General features: G+C 59.0%; 1 pseudogene; it reads left to right on the plus strand.

The window, feature by feature from the left end:
• The first annotated feature begins 4,761 nt into the window (after nt 1–4,761).
• Nucleotides 4,762–6,170, plus strand: LOC149338053 (uncharacterized; annotated as a pseudogene).
• Nucleotides 6,171–9,751: the final 3,581 nt, after the last annotated feature.

Raw genomic sequence — 9,751 nt, forward strand, 5'->3', positions numbered from 1 at the left:
AATGTTATTGTGGCCGCATGGCAGTGCGCGCACTCGCGAGCGAACTTTGGTGAGCCTCTGTGTTTTCCTCGAACAGGCGGGCTTGACGTCCCGTCTGTTCTCCGCCAGGTAGTTGTGTGCAGTGACGTGAACATTCCACGCGCGCTACCTTGGACGGTGAACAGCTGGACGCCCCCACTCCAGCTGTTTTGTGCAATGTGTCGTGCGCGCGTGATGGACCATCGATCGCCCAGATCAACACGCGCGTGCGACCTGTATATATGTATATTTAATCTAGTTATCGTGCGCGTGTGACGGAGCAGTGGTCACTCAGAGCTCCACGCGCGTGCGTGTTGTACATATGTATATTTTATTCCTTGTAGATATGTAAATAGAATGATTGAAAGTGTACCCCTCCCCCTGTCCTTTCTACTGTCCCCTCACCACTTTTCTTTCACTTCTACACTCTGCCTGCTATCCTTTATTTCGCTGCCCCAGCTCAGGTGCTTCCTGTCGCGATAGCAGATGCCGGGGCAGCAAATATTCTTTTATCTTCCGTATCAAATGCATAATAAATAATCACTTACTACTACTACTTTCGAGGAGATCCCTGGAGGCGCGCGTAGCGAGCGGTTGTATACGGTGTCGCTCCGCGCTAGCTCAGCTATTTCACCACGTGGTCATCACTCCTGATGCCCTACTTGAGTCCGCTATTAATTATAGCAACAGCCGCGCTGCCGGCGCCGCACGGCGCTTAGGGGGCTTGCAACATGGAGCCCCCGCGATTTCCCCACGCGAGTCGATCGCAGCGAAGCTCCGAGCACGTGGCACCACCGCGATCCTACAGTCTTAACGCCAGGCCATGCACTATAAGTGCCCTACAAGACTTACTGATCGCGGTGGAGCGCGCGAAGAAAGAGGTGCAGCTTTCTTCATCGCAGGCTGCTGCCTCGACCGCTTGGAAGCCGCTGCAACCGAGAGTGTGGCCACAGCCACCACGTGCTCGCGATAGCGCGCACGCACCTCATCAGGAGGCCGCCGACCTGGCTGCTACCGCGACGAGCGCCCAGGACCTCGTGGCAGGCACCGCGAGAGGACCCGCAGACCTGGCATCCGAGGCGATGGACGAGAGCTCGCACAGGAAGCGGGTCCGATCGCCGTCTCCCCCAACACGACGCAGCGTGGATGGCGTGCAAGGCGCTGCTGATGCAAGCCTGGAAGGCACGGCCAAGCGCACGCATACCACGAATGCCCCGGACCACGTGGAAGCGGCCGTTGACACCGAGCGTCGAGCGGCCCACGCGCGAGATTCCCCTCCCGCGGCGGCGCTTTCCCCCTCGCAGGTCCCTCTCTCCCAGCCAGCTGTCACCGGAACCGGATGGCGCGCTGCGGCGGCGGCGCCACCAGCGGGGCCCGCATCGTCAGCTGGCCAGATTTCGTCTGCTAGCAGCGAGCACGCGCCGCCTCCCTGCTCGTCTCAACCCGTGGCCTCTCAGCAGCGGGACCTGATCCCGTGGCGAATGCAGACCACCAAGGCTCAGAGACGACGCAGGGCGGCCCTGGCTCGAGCCGCGGCTGCTGTGGAGCTGCCTGCGAGCCTGGTGGGCACGGTGCTGTTCCGGCCAGCTGACCGAGCGGCTGCCTTCACCAAGCACCAGGGCTGGGAGCTGGCAGAGGAGATCGGGCCCCGACCTGGCGTCCTGGCGGTCCGGGTCAATACCCGCCGCAATGTGGTGGCCGTGGACGCGGGGAGCAGCGACGCCTTCCAGGCCCTGCTAGCCACCACGGTCATCAGGGGCGTCCAGGTCCACGCTCGAGAACCCTCGCCTCGAAACCAGTGCGCGGGCCTCGTGTTTGGCGTGGACGAGAGGAAGACGGCGGAGGAGCTGCTCGCGGCGTCTGAATCATCAGTGCCGATGACGTCGGCGTCGCTGTCTGGTGGCACGCTCACCATCAGATTCGCGGCGCCGACGCCACCGGCATTTGTTTCTATTTACAGACGCCGCCTTGCTGTCCGGCCCTGCCGCCCGCGGCCCCTGCAGTGCGCGAAGTGCGCGAGCCTGGCGCACGCAACCGGGGCCTGCCGGGCTCCCTCACGCTGCACACGCTGTGGCGGCCCGCATGAGACCGGGGCTTGCACCACCAAGAAGCCTCGGTGCATTAACTGCGGCGGAGCTCACGCGGCCACGGACCCTGCGTGCCCGCACTGGCAGCGTGAACGCCATGTGGCCACCTTGATGGCCACATCAGAGGCGCCCCTCTCCAGGCGGGCGGTTCGGGCCGTGGTGCAAGCTGAGACAGCCCCGCGAGCCGCACAGCAGCAGCAGCAGCAGAAGAGGGAGCAGCGCGCGCCGCGCCCTCTCTCGTACGCGCAGGCAGTCGTCCGGGGCGAGCAGCAGCAGCAGCGCCACCGGTCCAGCCAGCGGCCGCGCCACCAACTAAGCCAGCAGAGGGCAACCGGCTCGGAGGAGGAGAGGCGCGGTACGCTGGCTCCGCAGCGAGCTGCACCGGGCGTGCCAGCTGATTCCAGGGATCAGCTGATTCTGCAGCTACAGCACGCGCTGCGCGCGATAAGCGCCCTGTTTCCCGAGGGCAGCGACGGACAACGGGCCTGCTTAGAAGCCGCGGGTGCCCCCGCACGGATAGGCCAGCATCATGGCTAGTCGCAAGGCTCCCCCCCGTATCCCATCCATCCTGCAGTGGAATGTACGCTCTCTTGCGGCGCGGTACCCTGAGTTGCGAGTTCGCATCGCGGAGGATGCTCCGGAGGTTATCGCGCTGCAAGAGACGTACATTCGTCTCCAAGAAGGGGAGCCGCAGATGCGACTGCCTGGATATATTGGCTATCACTCACCAACAACGTGCGAGGAACCCACCTGTGCTGCAGTGCCGTGTTGTGACCGTGCCCATCGCCCCGGGAAATCGCGGTGCGCGATTTACGTGCGCAGTGACGTTTTGCATACACTCGTCGGTTCGGCGGCGGCGACAACCGATGCCCAGGAGTGCGTGGTGGTGACAGTGCGCGTCGGTGGTGTTGACACGTCGGTGGCTTCTGTGTATGTGCGCCCAGCTGTCGCGTGGAACGCGCTGTGTTTTCGTGCGGTTTCCTCGTGCTGTGCCCCGCGTCAGATCATCTGCGGTGATTTTAACGCTCATCACAGTGCGTGGGGCAGTGTGCGACATTCCGCGCGAGGAGACGACCTGCACGACGCAGCAACGCAGCTGGGACTCACTCCCCTGAACACCGGCGAGCCCACCTTTCGACGACGCGGAACACCCGGCTCCTGCATCGACGTTGCCTTCGCATCCAGAGGGATAGAGGCGACATGGCATCGATCACCATCACTCTGGGGCTCAGATCATTACTCCATCCTAATTGAGCCCACTGCTACGGAGGCCCGCGCCAAAAGAAGCTACTCCATCGTCAACTGGAGCGCGTTCAGGCAGGCGGTCGATGAAGCGGCCGTCACTGGAGCCGACTTCTTCTCGAGTCTGGTTCGGAGCGCCCTAGCAGCCACCAGACGAGCAGAGGTGCGGGCAGGACAACCCACACCAGATATCAAGCTGCTCGGTCTGCGCGAGAAACGCGACCGCGCAGAAAACAGGGCGCGACGAACCGACCGAGCGGCCGATTGGACCGTTTACAACCGCCTGGACGCAGTGGCGCGGCGCCACTCTCACAAATTGTACCGACGGCAGTGGGCTTCGCTATGCCAAAGGATGGAGGAAGACACCAGCTCGCGGAGGCTATTCGACATGCTGCGACGAATTACGAAGCAACAGGTGAACCCTCAGCCTCTGGCCGCGCTTGCCATCTCAAGCGGCCTTAGCTATGAACAGCTGGCAGAGAGGTTCGCCGATCGCTTCGCGCCGCCCAGCCTCACGAACGACGCGAGCTCAGACCCACCTGAGAGCCCCGGAAGCGATGCCAGCCTCTTCCCCGTCACCTCAGATGGCCCCTGTGACGCGCCTTTCAGCGCGGCGGAACTGAACAATGCGCTCGCGCGATGCCGCCGTCGCTCGGCGCCCGGGCCGGACGGGGTGACTTATCAGATGTTACGCAACCTGGATGCGAAGCAACGAGAGGTCCTCCTGCAGCAGATCAACTTGGTGTGGGAACGCGGGGAACTCCCGGAGGATTGGCGCACTGCGGTCGTCTGTCCCATCCGAAAGCCAGGTCGCCCACCCACGGAGCTGAGTGGATATCGTCCAGTGGCCCTAACATCGGCGGCAGGTAAGCTCATGGAGCACATGGCATTGCAGCGTCTGAACGAGCGGGCCGCGGCGGCCGATTTGTTTGACGAGCGGCAGACGGGTTTCCGCGGAATGCGGTGCACGGCTGATTCCATCTCGGACGTTGTCACTGCCCTCGAGCACGCCAGAGTGGCAGGCCAGGTAGCGCTGCTGCTGCTACTGGACGTCTCGGGAGCATTTGACAACGTTCACCGCGCACCGATTCTAGCGTTGCTTGAAGCGGCCGGCGTGTGCGGACGTCTTTTGCGATATGTTCGCGGCTTCCTGAGCGGTCGTACCATGCGCGTGAGAGTGGGGGGGAAACTCTCTGAGCCTCGTCCGGTGGATCTGGGCGTGCCGCAGGGCTCTGTTTTGTCACCATTCCTGTTTAATGTGGCCATGTCGGTGGTGCCGGGTTCCCTTCCCACGGGCGCCCGACATCGCGTGTACATGTCCATATATGCAGATGACATTGCTCTGTGGTGCCTGGGACCACCGGGCGAGGCGCTCCGCGTGCGGGGATGCCTTCAGCGGGCCCTGACCGCAATCGACGCCTGCTTACGCGGTCTCGGTCTGTCGCTGAGTGCGAGCAAATCGGTAGCCATGGCCTGCGTTTCACGCTCGCGTGCGCGCCCAACGCCACTGTCACTGGACGGGACTCCCATTCTTTGGCGAAAAACGGTGCGGTACCTCGGCTTGGACATCGACCAGCGCCTTTCTTTCCGCCCCGCGGCGACCAAGGCCTGTTTGCAGATGAAGAGGATCTCCGCCGCCGTTCACAAGCTCACCGCTCGAGGCCAGGGCATCTCGCAACAAGCCGCGCTGCGTCTGTACAACGCCGCAGCCTTGGGGGCGATGCTGTATGCATTGCCGCTCGTCTCGGTGCGCAAGCCATGTTGGACGAAACTGGAGCTCCAACACAGGAAGTCCCTGCGCGTGTGCCTCGGTGTACCGCGCACTTCACAGTGCGCCGCAACGCTAGCCGAGGCAGGAGCGTGGCCACTTCAGCTCCAGGCCGCGCGCAGGGCTCTGAATCACATCGATCGGCTCCACCGCGCACCAGACGGCGGCTCGCTGCTACAACGCCTGCGCACGCGCCCTCGTTCACGCATGGGCGCGGCGTTGCTCGAGTACGAGACCCTCACCAATGGCTCGCCCCCTTACGACACCTGTGTGCCCTGGCCGGCTGCCACGGAGATACAGCGAGAAATCGTCGGCATCGCGGGAAAGCGGAGCACACCCCTCTGCGCTGTGCAGCAGCTAACCAGGGCCGTCATGCACGAGGAATTACAGGACCATCTCCTCGTGTTTACAGACGGCTCAGTGGTTCGTGACAGCTGCTCGCTCGCAGCGGCCGCCACCATCCCTGCCCTGCGACTGCACAGCCAACAGCACACAAACTATTTGGGTTCTTCCACCACGGCGGAACTGGTGGGACTCCAGCTCGGGTTGGAACTCGTGCTCACCATCGTCCCTCCGCCGCCCAAGTGTGCTGTTTTGTGCGACTCCCGCGCCGCCCTCAGCCGGCTGCAGAACATCGGCCGTGGTACCCCGTTAGTGCGCGCAATCCGAGCGTGCCTTGCGCAACTGGCACAGCTTGGATGTGTTGTGCGCGTTCAGTGGGTGCCCGGCCACTGTGGAATCGCCGGCAACGAGGACGCTGACGATCTCGCGACCGCCGCACACCAGCTCCCTTCCAGCAACCTACCCCTCGCGCTGGAGGACGTGCGTGCGGTCATTCAGACTCATCTCCGACGGCAGCACCCCGATCCCCGCATCGCAGAAGGTGAGCGCATTCATCTCGTCACCGGCTGTCGCTCGCTCACGCGGGCGCAGCGCGCAATGATCCTTCGACTGCGAATTGGATGCGTGTGGAACGGGGAACGACGTGCGCGTCACGGGTTCGCGACGAGTGCAGCGTGTGTCGGGTGTGGTTGTGACGAAACACTCGAACACTTGCTACTTCGCTGCACCGCGCTCATAGATGCCCGTCGCGACATGCTTGCGGCCTACCGGGCGCTGGGCATCTTGCCAGACTCCCTCGCAATGTTATTGTGGCCGCATGGCAGTGCGCGCACTCGCGAGCGAACTTTGGTGAGCCTCTGTGTTTTCCTCGAACAGGCGGGCTTGACGTCCCGTCTGTTCTCCGCCAGGTAGTTGTGTGCAGTGACGTGAACATTCCACGCGCGCTACCTTGGACGGTCAACAGCTGGACGCCCCCACTCCAGCTGTTTTGTGCAATGTGTCGTGCGCGCGTGATGGACCATCGATCGCCCAGATCAACACGCGCGTGCGACCTGTATATATGTATATTTAATCTAGTTATCGTGCGCGTGTGACGGAGCAGTGGTCACTCAGAGCTCCACGCGCGTGCGTGTTGTACATATGTATATTTTATTCCTTGTAGATATGTAAATAGAATGATTGAAAGTGTACCCCTCCCCCTGTCCTTTCTACTGTCCCCTCACCACTTTTCTTTCACTTCTACACTCTGCCTGCTATCCTTTATTTCGCTGCCCCAGCTCAGGTGCTTCCTGTCGCGATAGCAGATGCCGGGGCAGCAAATATTCTTTTATCTTCCGTATCAAATGCATAATAAATAATCACTTACTACTACTACTACTTTCGAGCGCGCGTCGGTTTCGCGCGTGGCAAACGTGACGCAAGTGGGTGTGGAACCGGGGTCTAGCACAAGATTACGCTGCGCCTGTCCTTTAGGTTTGCCGCAAAAGCAAAAGCAAGCCTCTGGAAGGAGGCGGGCGTCCGCGGCAGCGTCCACTTTGACACCACAGCAGCACGGTGTCGACGCGGTTGCGGCTGGTTCCGTGTGGCGTTGGCGCACTGCAACGAGCCTCCCCGCTTGCCGGGGGCGCGGTGTTGAAGGAACGCAACGACAGCTTGTAGAAATACGTCTGCACTTTGCGCACACCAAATGAGGGGCGAAATAACTGAATAGCGCGCTAGCCAGAAACAGCGGCGCAATGACCGCTTGGATGCACGGAACATGTACTGCCAGACACATGATCAGCTGATTTTGTGAACTGCAAAAACAAAAACAAAAAAAAGGAAGGGAGAGTCAAGGTCTCCTACCAAAGAGGTTGATTCGTAGACGGCTGCTCGCTGTGCAGTCAGTAGGGCTTCTCGTTTGCGTTCCGTTGTTATTGAGTTATTAGTACCATGTTGGCAACATCGTGTCAGCACGGAATAAAACGGTCTGTTTTCTCTGCCTAGATGTAAAGCATTCATAAGCTCTCCCCCCAATGAGAAAATGCCTGTGCGACACCAAGCGTACCTCATGAATCCATCACAAGCTGTTGAATATCGCGCCACTCTTCCCAGTGATACGATACGAGGTCGGCATTTCTTCCTGGAAAGCGGCATCACGACTACGTCCCGTTCCGTTCCGTTGCAAGCAAGCCTTTACGACAAATTATTCCAATGACCGGCGCAGCTCGCAGCACTAATGATGCCGCCATGGCACACTTCTTGCTGCACCACCTTTGTTGAGCTTAATGCGAACTGAACTGTGTCGTCAACCAACTTGTTCGACGGGACAGCGGCGCAACTCGCAGCCAGACACCTGAACAGCGCAAAGCAGCCCACAGGGTACACAGCAGGTAGATCGACGCACCTCGGCAAAGCTGTAAGGGTTGAAGAGAGAAGCGCTTGGGCGCAGAACGCAATAATACATGCAACTCAAAGGAAGCGCAACAAGAGAGACGGCAGATTTAGACATATTGACAAACCCACCCCTTAGGGCATGAATGCCACCTCAGAGTGCGTCGTCGCTTCCAAGGAGGTTCGATGGGTGCACTGTGCAGTCGACAGATCAGTTCGCTTCAAATTTCAAGCTGCACCAGCCAAAACGAGTTCCCAGTTATCGTTATTGAGCACGAAAAATCGCCTGGAGAGCAGCGCGCGCTTAGGGCTGTCTCTGTACACATTGCGTGTGTGTGTCTACCAGCCAAGGAACACTCGCCGACTAACCCGCGTTACTTACAAGTTACTTACTGAAGATGATTCAATGCATCCACAAAACACACACAAAAAAAGGCGAGCAGAACGAGAACCCACTTCTGATGGATGCGGTTATTTACTTCCCTCAAGTTTCCAGAGTTTCCAGTGTTCCCACATCCGCAGCTCATGCACCTCCGAATTTCCTGTAGTTTAAATCCATTAAATGTTTGCACTCTCTTCTTGCAGATAAAAAGGTGCGGAATTGAGAAAACAGTTTGCCCTGCGCAAAGTTGGCAAACCATAGCGAGACACATACCATGACGTACGATTGCACGGAAGGAAAGAGCCGCGAACACTGCGTGGAAAGCGTGCATCATGCCTAACATTTCCCATGCATCTCCAGGCAGTATTCTTCCAGTAACAGGTGGCCAAAGTTAGCAAAAACAGTAGAGCACGCATTGAAGGCACCCCCACCCCTCCGTGATTGAGGTGCATTTCCTGCGGTCGCTTTATAAGCGAACAGAAGCCCATCCATGGATTTTATTTAGGTCACCGGGCAGTGTAATGAGGAAAAACATTTTATTTCGTTCGTCCCTTGCATTTTTCTTTTTCTTCCAGAACCCCGGAGAATGGCACTGCGCGACGCCGCCCAACACTGTTAACAACACATAGTTTCTTGCCACTGGCTACAACTCGAAGTGAACGGGTTTCGGCACCAAAACTTTTGTTGTACTCCGGACGCCGAACGACGAGCAGCTAGCTTCGCTGACTGCTCGGGCGTTCCGAGAGATGTGTAGTTGCTTGCATTTGATTCTTGTATTTAACGCGTAAAATAAATTCAACGAGTTAAGTTTCAACGACTGGATCAAGTCTGATCATTTGTGATTAGGCTAACGAATAGCGGCAGCTACGCATAGTTACAACAAAACATTCTTTGGATAGTAGTGCGCCCCGTCCCTACTAACATCTCGTCCCTATCTTCTGTTCTCTTTCTTGAATAATGCAATGCCCCTCCAAACTCCCGCACTAGCAAAACGGCGCCAGCCAGTAGGGCAACAAAAAGCAAGCCAAACGGAATGAAAAGCCACAACTAAACCAGACTGAGCAGGGCGCACTCGCAATTTCCTCAATTACGTGCAGCAAACAAGACTGAAAAATTTATCCAAACGCTTCAGTCGCCGTACGTGCGACCCGAAATTAAAGCGCCTGAGACTCAAAACGCCATTTAAGGGGAAATCAAAGTGTACGCAAGCCGGGAGCTGCTTCCTCCCCAAGGGAATGCATACCTTCCAGCAGCGCGGTGCACGCAACTTAATCGCCGACGCTTCGCGCGGCCGCGGCGCCACCTTCCTCCAGCTTGCGCAAGTACCTACGCCTCCGAGACCAGCGCCCGGAATCTTGGAGGCAACGGTGCGGCTCCCGCCTCTACTTTCATCCTTTTCATGCACTCCAAAACGCAGGCAGCGCGCTATAGACGCCTGTCTGGACGCCGCAGTTGGGGCACACAAGTTCACAGCCGCCCCAAATAGCAGTTGAGCTGAAAGCTGCACTGGTTGCTTCAAAAAAAAACGCACCTCGGAAG

Source organism: Amblyomma mixtum, chromosome 6, assembly GCF_055824585.1.
Source record: "Amblyomma mixtum isolate Tamu chromosome 6, ASM5582458v1, whole genome shotgun sequence".
Taxonomy (NCBI): Eukaryota; Metazoa; Arthropoda; class Arachnida; order Ixodida; family Ixodidae; genus Amblyomma; species Amblyomma mixtum.